This window comes from Entelurus aequoreus, linkage group LG13 (genome assembly GCF_033978785.1).
Source record: "Entelurus aequoreus isolate RoL-2023_Sb linkage group LG13, RoL_Eaeq_v1.1, whole genome shotgun sequence".
Taxonomy (NCBI): Eukaryota; Metazoa; Chordata; class Actinopteri; order Syngnathiformes; family Syngnathidae; genus Entelurus; species Entelurus aequoreus.
Window position 1 is genome coordinate 44,242,700 of NC_084743.1, and position 19,365 is coordinate 44,262,064.

Here is a 19,365-nt window from a genome sequence, read left to right on the forward strand (position 1 = left end):
GATTGAGAAGCAGCGAATTCTGAGAGAATTGATACTATTCGAAGTAACCACTGAGCTAAACCAGTGCAATACCGGAAAGGATAAATTGATTTCTTATAGAAAATCTTTGTAAAATTATTTAAGCACAGTGGGAAATATTATAGATAATGAGAAACAGGAAATGGAGATGATTTTGAAACAACCCTAAATACTTCAGAACGGAGTAGTGTTACTGTGTTTATTATACTGTGTACTGATTAGTTCAGGTTGTGTTTGTTATGGTTTACGTTTATTTTGAACATGTGTACAGACACAATATGATACATCATATAATCTACATATTTTGCATTTGTAGCCAACAGAACAACAACATAGCTGTATCATATTAAAAACTAAACAAATTCACTGGACATTACCCAGGGTTTGATACCTGGTTGGGATTGAGAAACAGCAAATTTTGACAGACTCGATACTAGTCGAAGTAACCACTGAGCTAAACCAGTGCAATACCAGCAGGGAGAAATTGCTTTCTTATAGAAAATCTTTGTACATTTCTTTAAGCACAGTGGGTTTACGTTTATTTTGAACATGGATACAGATACAATATGATATATCATCCAATCTACATATTTTGCATTTGTAGCCAACAAAACAACAACTTAGCTGTATCATATTAAAAACAAACAAAAACACTGGCATCACCCGTGGTTTGAGCCCAGGTAGGGATTGAGAAGCAGCGAATTCTGAGAGAATTGATGCTCGTCGAAGTAACCACTGAGCTAAACCAGTGAAAACAAACACAAGAATATTAGATAATGTTATAGTATACTGACTAATTCAGGAGAATGTATCAAACAATAGTGACTTTCCTTCTTACTTGTATCATATTAAAAACCATCAAAAACACTGGACATCACCCGTGGTTTGATCCCAGGTAGGGATTGAGAAGCAGCGAATTCTGAGAGAATTGACACTAGTGAAAGTAACCACTGAGCTAAACCAGTGTGATACCCGCAAGGAGGAATTGCTTTCTTATAGAAGATCTTTGTAAAATTATTCAAGCACAGTGGGAAATGTATATACAATAAGAAACAGGAAATTGAGAAGATTTTGAAACAACCCTAAATACTTCAGAACAGAGTAGTGTTACTGTGTTTATAATACGATGTATTGATTAGTTCAGGTTGGGTTTTTTATGGTTTACGTTTATTTTGAACATGTATGCAGATACAATATGATACAAAACTTCTCTAAAAAAAAAGTATTGTATTGGGGACTAGGCAAGGGTTATCTTGTGTCCCAAAGTTGGATCTGAGGCTAGGTATTTCAACAGTTCAACAGGTCAGAGGTGCCAAGCTCCTTGGAGTGATGCTGGACTGCACTCTATTCTGGTCAAATCATATCAGTGATATAGTTACAAAGATGGGAAGGGCTGTTGGTATCTCCAGGAAATGTGTTGCTTTTGTTGATCGACCTCTTCTTTGTCAGATTGTCAAGAGTTTAGTCTCGTGTCATCTGGACTGTTGTTCTGCAGTCTGGGCGTTTGCTGCAAGTGGTGAGAACAGTAAGCTCCAGATTGTCCAGAATAGGGCTGGTTCTGGGTTGCTCACTAAGAATCAATTTTAACCAAATGCATGCTTCTCTTTACTGGCTAACAGTGCAGAACAGGTTGTCAGCTAATAGTCTAATATTGTTCAAATCAGTAACCAGTAGTAAAATTCATGCTTTTCTCATGGCCCAAATAGTTTACAGTAGCACTGTGCATAATCTTAATACCATGGCGTCTAGTGAGGGTCATTTTGTACTCCCTCGTCCGAGGAAGAATGCATTGCGGAAATCTTTTATTTATAGATCCGTACTGCCCTGGAATAACCTGCCTCGAATTCTCACCGGCATTGAAAGTAAACAGGTTTTTAAAAGGAAACTAATATTTTATATGAGTCTGTAAATTAGTTTGCTTGTTGATGATTTTTGTTTGGTTTTGTATTGTGTATTTTTATTTATATGGTAACTAATATTCTGAGACTGTAAATTGTTTGCTTGTTGTTGATTTTTATTTGTTTCTATATTGTGTAATTATAATTATATGCTTTTACTTGTAATTGTATTGAGTTTGTGGACCCCAGGAAGACTAGTGGGTTGTTGTGGCAACCAGCTAATGGGGATCCTTAATAAAAATCTAATCAAAATCAAACCTACCACATAGCGAAGGACATACACTATTTGATTTCCTATTATGCAGCTAATTTTTATTTGACAGTTATTGAAATATCTTGTGTGACATCATGCACAAAAGTGCACTTTATTTGTTTTAAAATATTGTGGTGGCGCTCTGTACAAAAAGTGCACTTTAATTTAGTGTTGTTTTGATATGTCATCTTAGTGACATCATGCACAAAAGTGCACAAATAGCTTGTTTTAAAATGTCTCTGACAATCTTGCACTTTCTGTTTTGAAATTACATGAATGTTTGTGCCGCTTCTTAATAACTGCTTAATAAATACAGTTTTGGTAAATTGACTTAGTTGTGAAGTCAAGTGTGAATTCAAGGCTAAGGCAAAATATCGAGATATATATTGTGATATTAATAAAAGGCCATATCGCTCAACCCTACTGTATCATATTAAAAACAAACAAAAACACTGGACATCACCCGTGGTTTGATCCCAGGTAGGGATTGAGAAGCGACGAATTCTGAGAGAATTGATACTAGTCGAAGTAACCACTGAGCTAAACCAGTGCAATACCAGCAAGGAGAAATTGCTTTCTTATAGAAAATCATTGTAAAATTATTTAAATACAGTGGGAAATGTATATACAATAAGAAACAGGAAATGGAGGTGATTTTGAAACAACCCTAAATACTTCAGAACAGAGTAGTGTTACTGTGTTTATAATACTGTGTATTGATTAGTTCAGGTTGTGTTTGTTGTGGTTTGCGTTTATTTTGAACATGTATACAGATACAATATGATACATCATATAATCTACATATTATCATTTCTCTTCATGACATGTTCAAAAAGAAGTAGGAAGAAGCAAAGATGGGTATTAAAAGTAAAAAGCGTTTGCCATCCAAGTATTGAAGTGATGGATTAATCTTATTTCTTTTATCACATATAATATAAAAAAGACAGGACAGTGCCCCAGGTTCAATTCCAGTGGGGATGGCAAATTAGCAAATTTAAACTAGTGTGCCAAACTGTAAAGTAACCACTGAAAAAGACCAGTGAAAGCAAACACAGGAATATTCTCTTTCTTATAGACAACTATGTACTGTTAACGAAATGCTTTTTGAAATAGTAAATGAGAAACAGGAAATGGATCATACGTCGACTTAAGTAATTGAGAACGTAGACCAGATATTACAATTTATTTTGGGACATGTAGTCGTAGTTGTTCTGTGTGAAACACACCAACGTGACCTGATTGCCTTTATGTAACGTAAAGCATTGTGCTAACAATCAACACCCAGTATCCAGGAAGCAGAAGAAAGCATCACAGTTGTTTCAATGAATATCCGTAAAACATACCATTACACAACAAAATGGCGAGGAGGATGCTGTCATCAATTGTCATAGCCGTTGTTGCGGCCGCAAATGTAAGCAAATCAACAAAGGAAGAAGTATTTTTTATAATCTGGTGCATCCAGTGTAACGATGAATGCACTGATTCATACAGACCAGTTGATCTGCCGTCTCTTTTCTGCTCTGCCCCCCCCTCCTTCGTGGAGGGGGGGCACAGATTCGGTAACCACAGATGACACGCTAGCTGTCCAAAGTCGGGACCCAGGGTGGACCACTCATCTGTGCATCAGTTGGGGACGTCTCTGCGCTGCTGACCTGTACCCACTCAAGATTATCTCCTGCTGGCCCCACTATGGACTGGACTCTCACACTATTATGCTAGATCCACTATGGACTGAACTCTCACACAATTGTGCTAGAGTCACTCGACGTCCATTGCACCGGTCGCCCAGGGGGTCCCCACATCTGCGGTCCCCTCCAAGGTTTCTCATTGTAATCCCATTGGGTTGAGTTTTTTCTTGCCCTGATGTGGGATCTGAACCAAGGATGTCGTTGTGGCTTGTGCAGCCCTTTGAGACACTCGTGATTTAGGGCTATATAGATAAACTTTGATTGATTGATGTATTGGGGAAACAAAACAACCACTAAGCCGACGCATGGCACAGCATAGACGGCAAACTCTTCAGGCCAAGACTCAGTCTACCTGCACCTCAGGGAGAAACAGCACTCCTTTGAAAACAAAAATGTACAGATTGTGGATAGGGAGGATGGATGGTATAAAAGAGGAGTGAGGGAAGTCATCCATGTCAAGGTTGAAAAACCATCTCTGAACAGAGGAGGTGTTCTGCGACACCACCTGTCTCCCACATACAACACTGTTCTTTCTACAAACCCCGTTTCCATATGAGTTGGGAAATTGTGTTAGATGTAAATATAAACGGAATAAAATGATTTGCAAATCCTTTTCAACCCATATTCAATTGAATGCACTACAAAGACAAGATATTTGATGTTCAAACTCATAAACTTTTTTTTTTTTTTTGCAAATAATAATTAACTTAGAATTTCATGGCTGCAACACGTGCCAAAGTAGTTGGGAAAGGTCATGTTCACCACTGTGTTACATGGCCTTTACTTTTAACAACACTCAGTAAACATTTGGGAACTGAGGAGACACATTTTTGAAGCTTCTCAGGTGGAATTATTTCCCATTCTTGCTTGATGTACAGCTTAAAGGCCTACTGAAACCCACTACTACCGACCACGCAGTCTGATAGTTTATATATCAATGATGAAATCTTAACATTGAAACACATGCCAATACGGCCGGGTTAACTTATAAAGTGAAATTTTAAAATTCCCGCCACACTTCCGGTTGAAAATCTCCTTTGGATATGATTTATGCGCGTGACGTCATAAAATGCACGGAAGTGTTTGGGCCCTATTGGACACAATACACAAAGCTCTGTTTTCTTTGACAAAATTCCACAGTATTCTGGACATCTGTGTTGGTGAATCTTTTGCAATTTGTTTAATGAACAATGGAGGCTGCAAAGAAGAACGTTGTAGGTGGGATCGATCGGTGTCTTAGCGGCTAAGTACAATATTTACAGCAACACAACAAGGACTACTTATACTGATAGAAGACGCCTAGTCGATGCTTGCCGCCAAACCCACGGATGAAGTCCTTCGTCGCGCCGTTAATCGCTGGAACGCAGGTGAGCACGGCTGTTGATGGGAAGATGAGGGCTGGCTGGCGTAGGTGGAGCGCTAATGTTTTATCATAGTTCTGTGAGCTCCGGCTGCTAAGTTGCTAAATTAGCCTTAGCGTCGTTAGCAACAGCATTGTTAAGCCTTACCAGGCTGAGAATTTTTAACCGTGTAGTTACATGTACATGGTTTAATAATATTTTTGCTCTTCTGTCTATCCTTCCAGTCAGGGGTTTATTTATTTTGTTTCTATCTTCATTTGAGAACGATGCTAGCACGTTAGCTCAGTAGCTAAGTGTGTCACCGATGTATTGTCTTGGAGATAAAAGTCACTTTAAATGTCCATTTCGCGTGCTCGACTCTCATTTTCAAGAGGATATAGTATCCGAGGTGGTTTGAAATACAAATCCGTGATACACAATAGAAAAAGGAGAGAGTACATAGTTCTGTGAGTTCCGGTTGCTAAGTTGCTAAATTAGCCTTAGTGTCGTTAGCAACAGCATTGTTAAGCCTTACCAGGCTGAGAACTTTTAACCGTGTAGTTACATGTACATGGTTTAATAGTATTTTTGCTCTTCTGTCTATCCTTCCAGTCAGGGGTTTATTTATGTTGTTTCTATCTTCATTTGAGAACGATGCTAGCACGTTAGCTCAGTAGCTAAGTGTGTCACCGATGTATTGTCTTGGAGATAAAAGTCACTGTGAATGTCCATTTCGCGTGCTCGACTCTCATTTTCAAGAGGATATAGTATCCGAGGTGGTTTGAAATACAAATCCGTGATACACAATAGAAAAAGGAGAGAGTACATAGTTCTGTGAGTTCCGGTTGCTAAGTTGCTAAATTAGCCTTAGTGTCGTTAGCAACAGCATTGTTAAGCCTTACCAGGCTGAGAACTTTTAACCGTGTAGTTACATGTACATGGTTTAATAGTATTTTTGCTCTTCTGTCTATCCTTCCAGTCAGGGGTTTATTTATGTTGTTTCTATCTTCATTTGAGAACGATGCTAGCACGTTAGCTCAGTAGCTAAGTGTGTCACCGATGTATTGTCTTGGAGATAAAAGTCACTTTAAATGTCCATTTCGCGTGCTCGACTCTCATTTTCAAGAGGATATAGTATCTGAGGTGGTTTAAAATACAAATCTGTGATTTACAATAGAAAAAGGAGAGAGTGTGGAATCCAATGAGCTAACTTGTACCTGAGTTACGGTCAGAGCGAAAAAAGATACGTCCATCACTGCCTCTCAAGTCCTTCACTGTAACGTTCCTCATCTACGAATCTTTCATCCTCGCTCAAATTAATGGGGTAATCGTCACTTTCTCGGTCCGAATCTCTCTCGCTCCATTGTAAACAATGGGGAATTGTGAGGAATACTAGCTCCTGTGACGTCACGCTACTTCCGGTACAGGCAAGGCTTTTTTTATCAGCGAGCAAAAGTTGCGAACTTTATCGTCGATTTTTTCTACTAAATCCTTTCAACAAAAATATGGCAATATCGCGAAATGATCAAGTATGACACATAGAATGGATCTGCTATTCCCGTTTAAATTTTTAAAAAAAATTTCAGTAGGCCTTTAAGTTGTTTAACAGTCCGGGGGTTTCCGTTGTGGTATTTTAGGTTTCATAATGTGCCACACATTTTCAATGGGAGACAGGTCTGGACTACAGGCAGGCCAGTCTAGTTCCCGCACTCTTTTACTATGAAGCCATGTTGATGTAACACGTGGCTTGGCATTGTCTTGCTGAAATAAGCAGGGGCGTCCATGGTAACGTTGCTTGGATGGCAACATATGTTGCTCCAAAACCTGTATGTACCTTTCAGCATTAATGGCGCCTTCACAGATGTGTAAGTTACCCATGTCTTGGGCACTAATACACTCCCATACCATCACAGATGCTGGTTTTTCAACTTTGCGCCTATAACAATCCGAATGGTTCTTTTCCTCTTTGGTCCGGAGGACACAACGTCCACAGTTTCCAAAAACAATTTGAAATGTGGACTCGTCAGACCACAGAACACTTTTCCACTTTGTATCAGTCCATCTTAGATGAGCTCAGGCCCAGCGAAGCCGACTGCGTTTCTGGGTGTTGTTGATAAACGGTTTTCGCCTTGCATAGGAGGGTTTTAACGTGCACTTACAGATGTAGCGACCAACTGTAGTTACTGACAGTGGGTTTCTGAAGTGTTCCTGAGCCCATGAGGTGATATCCTTTACACACTGATGTCGCTTGTTGATGCCGTACAGCCTGAGGGATCGAAGGTCACGTGCGTAACTGCTTACGTGCAGTGATTTCTCCAGATTCTCTGAACCCTTTGATGATATTACGGACCGTAGATGGTGAAATCCCTAAATTCCTTGCAATAGCTGGTTGAGAAAGGTTTTTCTTAAACTGTTCAACAATTTGCTCACGCATTTGTTGACAAAGTGGTGACCCTCGCCCCATCCTTGTTTGTGAATGACTGAGCATTTCATGGAATCTACTTTTATACCCAATCATGGCACCCACCTGTTCCCAATTTGCCTGTTCACCTGTGGGATGTTCCAAATAAGTGTTTGATGAGCATTCCTCAACTTTATCAGTATTTATTGCCACCTTTCCCAACTTCTTTGTCACATGTTGCTGGCATCAAATTCCAAAGTTAATGATTATTTGCAAAAAAAAAAAAAAAGTTCATCAGTTTGACATCAAATGTGTTGTCTTTGTAGCATATTCAACTGAATATGGGTTGAAAATGATTTGCAAATCATTGTATTCCGTTTATATTTACATCTAACACAATTTCCCAACTCATATGGAAACGGGGTTTGTACACTGTTCAGTGGATAATAATACAAACACGGTAAGTATCAGTTTGTATTAATTTTACTGAGTCATTGTATGTAGAAACACTTTTTGATAGTGTCTGTAATACTGCAATAGACTCCAGCACCCCAAGCGACCCTGAAAGGGACAAGCGGTAGGAAATGGATGGATGGATGTAATACTGCATAGGCTATCTATCCATTGCAACCATTTTATAGAGGGTCAAATAAGACAGAACTAAATAAATACATATTTAAATAATTACTTGAATGTGTCATTAATTATTAAAATTGGAATTAAATACATACAAATGTTATTGAATGTGTCGTTAATTTATTTATATATGTATATATTTTATTATTGAATCATTGATTTTAATGATTGTTTATTGTTTCATATTTCAAATATTTATTTCATTATTTGTTTCACTATATAGTTAATTATACCATAATTCAATTCATTATTTAATGATTTTATTAACTATTATGTACTTGAAAATGTAACACTGTAATGTTACTTAATATAATTTGTTCATGTCTGAAACAAAATGCAGCAGTGTAACTACCATACCAAAGGGAACACATCATTTCCATCAATTGACACCATAAAAAAAGTTTTGCAAGCAAAATGACTAATTTACCAAGTATTTCAGGATTTTTTTTACACATGTGTATAGTTAGAATGTGGTTAACACTAACTGTTGTATCGTTCGACTGTGACGCAAAATCAGAGGTGTTTAAAGTGTGGCCTGGCAGCCATTTGTAACCCACAGCTTGTTTTCTATTAGCTCCCAGGATCCATCCATCCATTTCCTACCGCTTGTCCCTTTCGAGGTCACCGGTGGTGCTGGAGCCTATCCCAGCTGCACTGGGGCGGCAGGCGGGGTACACCGTGGACAATTCCCCACCTCATCGCAGCGTCAACACAAATAGACAGACAACCATTCACACTCACATTCATATTCTTAAAAAATTACTTTTAACCTTAAATATGTACACTTAAAATAATGTTTATAGATGTAATGCAGGGCCAATATCGTTGATACCGATACTTTTACTTGAATATTTTCAAGATAATTTGATGATTTTAGGCAAACAAACAGAACATCACTATAGTTATTCATGAATAATATAAAACAGTGCAATCATATTTACAAAATAGCACAATGATTCCCTATTGTTTGAGCAAAATAAAGTCAATAATACAAAATAACTCAACAAAAGCAAACAATTACAATTGGCTTGCATTTGACCTTAAGCCACTCAGCTGTGTGCAATAACTTATTCCCTGTGTTGATCAACAATATACAGTATGTATGCAATATTTTTGAACAGCACACGCAGAAAAACCCCCAACTCAAAACCGAACTGAAATGATGTCTCTGACTAGATCGCCAAATTAAGAGCACAGGAAATCTAACATCTCAAAAATGCGTCAGAATAAGATAAGACTAAACACTTTGACACAGACAGAAAAATTTTGATATCATCATGCTAGTAATAATTTGATACCAACAATGACCTGGTATCTATTTTATTGATATTTGAATCAATCAGCCCACTTCTCTTCTGAATGCCAATTATGCCACTGATATAATTTACTGTTGACTCAGTAATGAATGGAACAGAACTTTAGATTCAAACCAAATTTGTCATATGTATTTTAAAGTTAAGGCTACCGTGCAACCATAGATACATCTAGTTGGTTTAATCAAACATAAAATTACTTAAAATGTGTTTTCTGTCAGCGCAATGGGTGGTTCATCTAAAAATACAGAATTAAAAAACACACCTACATGATACATTCCACCATACATTTCCATCAAAAGCATATGCATGAATGAATTGTGGGGAAAAAAACTAATAACAAAAAGAAAAACACTACACAGAGACCCTTGCCCGAACTTTGTTGAGCTTTGAAGTTGCAGGAAGTAACCACTTAACTAAACCAGTGTAACAAAAATACGTTCAGCCAGTCTTAGAAGTAGACGCTTGCATGACGTCACAATCTTAAAAGTAAAGTAAGTAAAAGTATATCTAGTGTGATTGTTAAAATACACTCTTTAGTAGATAAAGATACAAACAAAATTAATATTAAATTTTCTTCTTCAATGTATGTAGAAACACACTTTTTAAAAGGGTCTGTTTTATTGCAAAAGCTGTCTGTCTATTGCTATTGTCAGGGTTTGTAGGTGACGAACCCCAAGATGCAGAGATGGTGGCAGGCATTGAACAGGAAAACATGATTTTATTAAACACTATAGCAAAACAACTAACAAAAGGGTACAAACAAAAGGCGCGCACAAGGCGGAGAACAAACTTGGCTATGAACTTAAATAGCACAAAGGCTAACTGTCGACAAGAAACAAAAACACTTACTGTGACACGAAGGAACTATGACATGAGCGGAGTGAACAAAAGTAGACAGAGCTACAACGACAAGTATTGTGACAGGTAGTAGTCACAATAATCCAGCGCAGAGTGGAGGAAAAAGCAGGTCTAAATAGCAGCTGGCTGATTGACACCAGGTGTGGCCCGGCGCCAATCAGCCACAGCTGAGGGGAAAAAACACTCAGGGAGACAATCAGGAAATAACCAAAATAAGAGTGCTGACAGGAACTAAGGACAGGAAACAAAGACAAACGCAGAGGAAAACTAAAACTTGACCAAACTGGGACAAGCCTGACAGCTATCCTTTTAAGGGTAGCAAAAAAAACCATGCTATTTATACCATACCAAAGGGAAAATGTTTCCATTAATTTACTCCATAACAAAGATATTTTGCAAGCAAAATAACAAATTTTACCAAATAGTTCACTGTTAATATTTTTTTACACAATTGTAATGTATGGTGTATATGTGGTTAACACTTACTGTACTATCTGTAATTCATTCAACATGTTTGACTGTGACTCGAAAGTGCAGCCAGGGAGCCATTTGTAGCTCACAGCTTGATTTCTATTGGCTCCCAGGATCTCCTTCTTCAGTCCGTAGCAGTCTCCAATGTTGTTCTGCCAGTATTGGGCACAGGCCACAGATGATGGGGTAGATTCTGCCAGGTCTTCTGGACTGCACCATGGGGCATCGGCACATTGCAGTAGGTGGGACATTGTCTGCTCTGATCCACAGCTGGATGTGTCGTCTGCTGTGTAGTTCCAGGCTTTCATCAGTGCTTTAACCTCCCTTGTTCCACATGCACTCTGTTAAGGGACATCCAGATTGTCCAGCCAAGGTCGTGGCCACTAGTGGGACTTTCCCTTGGTGGGATTCCTCTGTCCAGTCATTCAAGAGCTTGTGTGACATTTCTTTGCCATTCATCTTCCCAAATGTTGGTCCTTGCTACTTGCTTGGTTGTTCGGAGGGGCAAGACTGTCTGCACAAAACTGTCTCTGTATCGGAGCCTGCATGGGGGTACTGCATGGCCATGTAAGGATTGTCTGATGTCTATCTCCTGTGTTCTCCGTTCATCTTGAGCGATACTGAGTCGTCTTGAGCAGGGATGAGATGCCAGCTAGCGCGTAAAGGCACAGGACAGGTGTTGTCTTGAGACATCCTGTGATGATGCGGCAGGTGTCATTAAAGGCCGTGTCTACCAGTTTATTATGACGTGATCGGCTCCAGCTTGAGCAGGCATACTCTGCTGTGGATAAACACAGGGCCATGGTAGTTGCATGGAATGTTGGTGGACCTGCACCCCACTTGCAGTGACCTAGTTTGCGCAGGATATATACATATATACATATAAATATATAATAGTTGTTTCCTTAAAAACATTCAACTTAATTAAACCGATCTATACACTGCAGTAGTGCGTTTAATACAAAATAAAATGAATACATGTAAATAAAATGTAAGTGTCCACCACATCCATTAGTTTTCTGTATGTGTCCCTCGACAGAAAAAAGTTTGGATACCTCTGCTATAAATTGTCTGTACATGTGCATCCAATTATCAATAATATCGATTCAAAGGTTTGTATCAGCATCGGCTTGATACGAGTTTCATGAGCTTGATATTTCTTGAAACGCTTCTTTCACAAAAATCTGTTTTTGTTGATGTTTTAATGTTCATATTTTACATTGTTTATATTTTTATATTTACTGTGTGTATTGTGAAATTGATTACAAACTCAGGAAGTAAGTCCTTAATGTACACCAAATATTTGGCCCTGATTGTATTTATTTGGAAACAGTTTGACGCATTATCTTGTTGCATTGTTCTGACAAGTAAAAGTAAAATATTGATGTAGTTTATATAATAACCAGTAGAAGTCACTGCTGAATCACTTCTGTGTTATGGCTTTAATGTCTTGTATATCTTGTTTATAGCGCATTTAATCATCAATCATTAATGATAACCAAAACAACTTTGACAATGACTGATCACAGGTATTGCGATCAGTCAGGTATTGATGATTTAGTAAAATAAACTAGTTTCAGCTCAGTTTCAACATATGCTGGAACAGCATATGTTGAAGTGAGCCTATAACACCCAACATTCACTTCAATGTAAACAAAATAGAGATACTGTATTGGTATCCAACGCTGTGTATTTAGTACCAAATCGAAAAAAGTAGGATACAATATCATATAGGACCATCGGATTTGATAAAACCTCATCGAGCTGGATGCAATCTTACTTGGAGGGGAGGAAACAGGTGGTAGAGGTGAATGGCACCCTGTCCCCCCTCCCCTCTCAGTACGCTGTGGAGTCCCCCAAGGCAGTATATTAGGGCCTTTACTGTTCCTAATATACGTAAACGACATGTCATCAGCATGTGACTGTGAATTGTTCCTGTTTGCGGATGACTCGGCCCTGCTGGTATCCGGCAAGGACAAATCACTGGTGGAAAACATTCTCAGTGCCGAACTCTGTAGAATTTGCACCTGGCTCGCTGACAATACAGTAAGCTATCCATACACTTAGGTAAAACAGAATCCATCCTATTTGGGTCCCAAATCAACCTTAAGAAAGTCAGTGACTTCACTATTAAAGTGGGTGACATTGTTATCACCAGGAAAGATGAGGTCACCTACCTAGGTTCCATTCTAGAGGCTAATCTTTCCTGTGACAAAATGGCAACCAAGGTAATCAAAAAGATTTCTCTACAGAATCTCCTCTCTGGTCAACAAAAGCACCATGAAGATTCTAGCGGGAACTCTCATTCAACCCTTTTTCGACTACAAATGCATCTCCTGGTACCCCAGCACCTCCAAAACCCTCAAATCAAGACTCCAAACATCCCAGAACAAGCTAATCAGGTTACTTCTAGACCTCCACCCCAGATCACACCTCACTCCTACCCACTTCTCCAAAGTGGGCTGGCTCAGGGTGGAGGACAGAGTAAAACAACTTGCACTGAGCCTTGTCTATAAAATTCGCTACACCTCCCTGATACCGAAGTACATGTCAAACTACTTCCATAACGTAAATGACCGCCATAACCACAACACCAGGGGGAGCTCCACAAACCACGTTAAACCCAGATTCCAATCTAACAAAGGTCTTAACTCATTCTCCTTCTATGCCACATCAATATGGAATGCACTCCCAACAGGTGTAAAAGAAAGTGCATCTCTATCCTGGTCATGTGTGACAGATACAAAGTCTCCAATGCATAAACCTATTAAAAAGTGTCCAGTAACAAATATGCCCACATCATTCAATTTACTGAGTCATGAGCTTAACTCAATTAAATATTGTGGCCACAAGGTGTCCCCCAAAAACAATTCCAACTCCACTTCAAATTAAATAAAGACGGCATATGTCCATTCCAGATGGTTAATAACAAATAGGTTAGTGTTTTTCCTACTTATTATTTTTCTCTTGAGTAATTTCAGTTGATCAAGCCATTTCTAACATTCCACACTACAAAATCATAAAAGCATTTATGATTCGTGCTCATATCATATCGGATCAGTATTGGTTTAGGGCCATTGCTCAAGGATCCATTGTTGTAAGTTCAGTGATGATGTAATTGCATTTCATTGGGCTCGAAAGATTGGTAACCACTGTATTACAATATACTGACTCATTCAGAAGAATATATCAAATAGTGGCTTTCCTTCTTACTTGAATCATATTAAAAACAAACAAAAACATTGGACATCACCCGTGGTTTGATCCCAGGTAGGGATTGAGAAGCAGTGAATTCTGAGAGAATTGATACTCGTCGAAGTAACCACTGAGCTAAACCAGTGCAATGCCAACTTGGACAAATTGCTTTCTTAGAGAAAATCGTTGTAAATTTATTTAAGCACAGTGGGAAATTGTATATACAATAAGAAACAGGAAATGGAGATGATTTTGAAACAACCCTAAATACTTCAGAACAGAGTAGTGTTACTGTGTTTATAATACTGTGTATTGATTAGTTCAGGTTGTGTTTGTTTTGGCTAACGTTTATTTTGAACATGTTTACAGATACAATAAGATACATCATATAATCTACATATTTTCATTTCTCTTTACAACATGTTTAAAAAGGAGTAGGAAGAAGCGAAGATGGGTTTTAAAAGTAAAAACGTTTGCCATCCTAGTATTGAAGTGATGGATTAATCTTATTTCGGTTCGATCCCAGTAGAGATAGAAAATTAGCAAATTCAAACATGTGTGACAAACTGTAAAGTAACCACTGAAGTAGACCAGTGAAAACAAACACAAGAATATTCTATTTCTTATAGACAACGATGTACTGTTAACGAAATGCTTTTTGAAATAGTAAATGAGAAACAGGAAATTGATCATACGTCGACTTAAGTAATTTAGAAAGTAGACCAGGGGCCGTATTTATCAAGCTTCTTAGAATTACTCCTAAGAAGTCTGCTAAGAGTTGACTTAAGAGTAAATAAATTCTTCGCTGAAAGCTGCACTTAAAAGTTAGTTATCAAGCGTCTTACTCACACTTTCAGCGAAGTGTAGGACTGAATCTTAAGTGTCACACTCAGAGCTGAATTACGACATTACAATGTGCCGTAAACGGAATTTTAGGTGACGTCATTTCTGTGTCCATAGAAATGACCAATCACGGAAGGGAATCCCTTGTCTAAGAATAAAGAAATATCTTAGAAATATTTAAGTGGACAATGGGAGTGTATATTTTGACAATAAACTACAAAATAATACAAAACAAACTAGTCCCCGCCCGCACTCACGCTACCGCTCCCTCTCTTCTCTCGCCCACACACTCACTGACGTCACTCAACTCACACATACGCTACTCTCAAAACATTTTCTTTCCAATTCATTAATTAGGCAACTAATTTGAAACTGGTGTGGGTGGCTCTATATATACTAGCCCACTGCAGCCACATGCAGTAATCAACAAGCAATCGAAAATTATTAAATCTGTGACAAAAATAATACCCGCTCTGTCTAAACGATACCGTTTGATCAGCTGCTCGTCATCAAACAAATCCAGGACATCGTTCCGCCCCCTGAACGTTCGCGCACGTTTCTCTCGCCTCAGTGCCATCCCCTGCTGGCAACTCCTAACCACTTAAGACACCTCTGAAGGTCTCTTAAATATCGTGGAGAGTAGGAGTGATTCTTAGACTTAAGAAAGTTGATAAAAAGCTTGTATTCTTAAGTTTGAGAGTAGGACTAAATTTCGCAAATTCTCAGGACTTAAGTGTAAAATGGCACTCTAAGACTCTAAGTGTGTGGGCGAGAGAAGAGAGGGAGCGGTAGCGTGAGTGCCAGCGGGGACTAGTTTGTTTTGTATTATTTTGTAGTTTATTGTCAAAATATACACTCCCATTGTCCACTTAAATATTTCTAAGATATTTCTTTATTCTTAGACAAGGGATTCCCTTCCGTGATTGGTCATTTCTATGGACACAAAAATGACGTCACCTAAAATTCCGTTTACGGCACATAGTAATGTCGTAGTTCAGCTCTGAGTGTGACACTTAAGATTCAGTCCTACAATTCGCTGAAAGTGTGAGTAAGACGCTTGATAACTAACTTTTAAGTGCAGCTTTCAGCGAATAATTTATTTACTCTTAAGTCAACTCTTAGCAGACTTCTTAGGAGTAATTCTAAGAAGCTTGATAAATACGGCCCCAGATATTACAATTGATTTTGGGACATGTAGTCGTAGTTGTTCTGTGTGAAACTCACCAATGTGACCTAATGTCCTCTATGTAACGTAAAGCATTGTGCTAACAATCAACACCCGGTATCCAGGAAGCAGAAGAAAGCATCACAGTTGTTTCAATGAACATCCGTAAAACATACCATTACACAACAAAATGGCGAGGAGGAGCTGTCATCAATTGTCATAGCCGTTGTTGCGGCCGCAAATGTAAGCAAATCAACAAAGGAAGAAGTATTTTTTATAATCTGGTGTATACAGTGTAATGTTGAATGCACTGATTCATATGTTGGGGAAACAAAACAACCACTAAGCCGACGCATGGCACAGCATTAAGGCTGAAACGACGCGTCGACGTAGTCAACGTCATCGGTTACGTAAATACGTCGACGCCGTTTTTGTGCGTCGACGCGTCGCATATTTACGTCACACTACCGTCATGGCGAAGCGCAAAGCAGACGATCAAAGAAGACGATGCGAGCGGTGCGAGCGAGGGGGGAAAAGCATGCCAAAAGTGGTCAAAAGTGTGGGAGTATTTCAATAAACGGCCTAATAATGTTGTTGTATGCACACTGTGTCGAGCGTAAATGGCCTATCATAGCAGCACAACGGCTATGAACGAACATTTGAAAAGAAAACCATCAACTAGTCAATCGTCCGCGCGAGCATACGTTGTCATCATTACACAAAAACATGAATGTGTCATTTGTATCTGCTAGGGGTGTAACGGTACGTGTTTTGTATTGAACCGTTTCGGTACGGGGCTTTCGGTTCGGTACGGGGGTGTACCGAACGAGTTTCTAAGCTAAAGCTAAAGTCTTAACAAGCTGCTTTGCTCCGTCTGCCTCTGTCTCAGCACGCAGCATTGTCCCACCCACACAACCATCTGATTGGTACACACAAAGCATTGTCAGCCAATCAGCAGTGCGTATTCAGAGCGCATGTAGTCAGCGCTTCAGCGTGGAGCAGATATGTGTTTAGCAGGTGAGCATCAGGCAGCGGACTCTCCCCAAATAATAATAAACACCTCCCAGTCAATTACTAGTAACATCACTATGAGCCCGTTGACCTTCTAGAAACTTAAACTGCAGCTCAGCTCACTCGCAGTCCTGGCTTGAGGTGAAGGCTACCGGTAATTAGCTCTCAGTTCCAGCCATCGACCCCTTCTGAGCGCCTATTTTCAGCTGCTGGGAATATTGTAAACAAGAAAAGAACCAAAGCATGTAGACATGCTAACCTTTCTTCATTACAACTGTTAGACACTCACTGGAATGAGTAGAATTGGTTATTGTGTACTGTGTTGGACTGGATGTTTATTTTGCACATTTTAAAAGCAATACTTAATGTTTACAGTGCTCCAGAATATTTAGATTGGCACTTTTTTGTATTGGATGTTTATCTTTATTTTTGCACATTTTAGCAAATAAGCAATACTTTCACTTTTGTTGAAATGTTTACACTGTTGTTACAGAATATTTCGTTTTACACTTTTTTGTATTGGATGTTTATCTTTATTTTTGCACATTTTAAAGCAAAATAAGCAATACTTTTACTTTTGAAATGCTTATACTATTGCCGAATATTAAGATTTGCACTGGATGTTGACTTTTATATTTGCACATTAAAAAGCAAATAAGCTACTTTTAATTTTGTTAAATGTTAAAAGTTTTAAATGTTTACATTGTTACAGAATATTTAGTCATGTTGTTGTCAATGTTGACTGAGTGGCCATATTTCTTTTTTTTTGTAAATAAAAGCCATGCCTTTTGAAAAAACGGGCCTACATTTATTTTTTCATCTTCATTTTGAATAAAAAAATAATCGGTAAAAGGAAAAAGAATCTATTGATTAATCGAAAAAATAATCTATAGATTAACCGATTAATCGAAGAAAAAAAAATCTATAGATTAATCGATAGAAAAATAATCGTTAGCTGCAGCCTTACGCAGCATAGACGGGCAAACTCTTCAGGCCAAGACTCAGTCTACCCGCACCTCAGGGAGAAACAGCACTCCTTTGAAAACAAAAATGTACAGATTGTGGACAGGGAGGACGGATGGTACGAAAGAGGAGTGAGGGAAGCCATCCATGTCAAGGTTGAAAAACCATCCCTGAACAGAGGAGGTGTTCAGCGACACCACCTGTCTCCCACATACAACACTGTCCTTTCTACCATTCCTAAAATACTCTGCAATTTATCCTCCAACAAATAACAGAAGTTAGAAACATTCAGTAAAATTACAGTAAGTAAAAGTATGTTTAATTTAATTGTTAGCATACACTGTTCAGTAGATAATAATACAAACATTGTATGTAGAAACACTTTTTGATAGTGTGTGTAATACTTCAATAGGCTCCAGCACCCCACGCGACCCCGAAAGGGACAAGCGGTAGAAAAATGGATGGCTGGATGGATGTAATACTGCATAAGCTATCTCTCCATTGCAACCCTTTTATAGAGGGTCAAATAGGACAGAATTAAATAAATAAATATTTAAATAATTACTTGAATGTGTCATTAATTAATTAAAATTGGAATTAAATACATACAAGTGTTATTAAATGTGTCGTTAATGTATTTATTGTAATTTTGTATTTTATTATTGAATCTTTTATTTTAATTATTGTTTTCATTATTTCATATTTCAAAGATTTATTTAATTATTTTATTATTGTTTCACTATCTTGTTATTTTTTTCCATAATTCAATTAATTATTTAATGATTTTATTAACTATTATCTACTTGAAAATGTAACACTGTAATGTTACTTAATATAATTTGTTCATGTGTGAAACAAAATGCTACAGTATAACTACCATACCAAGGGAACACATAATTTCCATCAATTTACACTATAAAAAAAGTTTTGCAAGCAAAATGACTAACTTTACTAAGTATTTCATGATTTTTTTTACACATACAGTATGTATAGTTAGAATGTGGTTAACACTAACTGTTGTATCGTTCGACATGTTCGACTGTGACGCAAAATCAGAGGTGTCCCAAATGCGGCCTGGCAGCCATTTGTTGCCCACAGCTTGTTTTCTAACAGCTCCCAGGATCCATCCATCCATTTTCTACCGTTTTTCCCTTTCAAGGTCGCAGGGGGTGCTGGAGCCTATCCCAGCTGCACTAGGCCGGAAGGCTGGGTACACCGTGGACAAGTCGCCACCTCATCGCAGGGCATGAGGCATCCCGTGATGATGCAGCAGGTGTCATTTAAGGCTGTGTCGACCAGTTTAGTATGA

The 19,365-nt window shown here is 38.4% G+C and overlaps 1 pseudogene; it reads right to left on the minus strand.

Annotated features, from left to right (window-relative positions):
- Window positions 1-677: 677 nt before the first annotated feature.
- The window catches only part of LOC133663016 (general transcription factor II-I repeat domain-containing protein 2-like), a 36,304-nt pseudogene continuing 17,616 nt past the window's right edge, over window positions 678-19,365 (minus strand).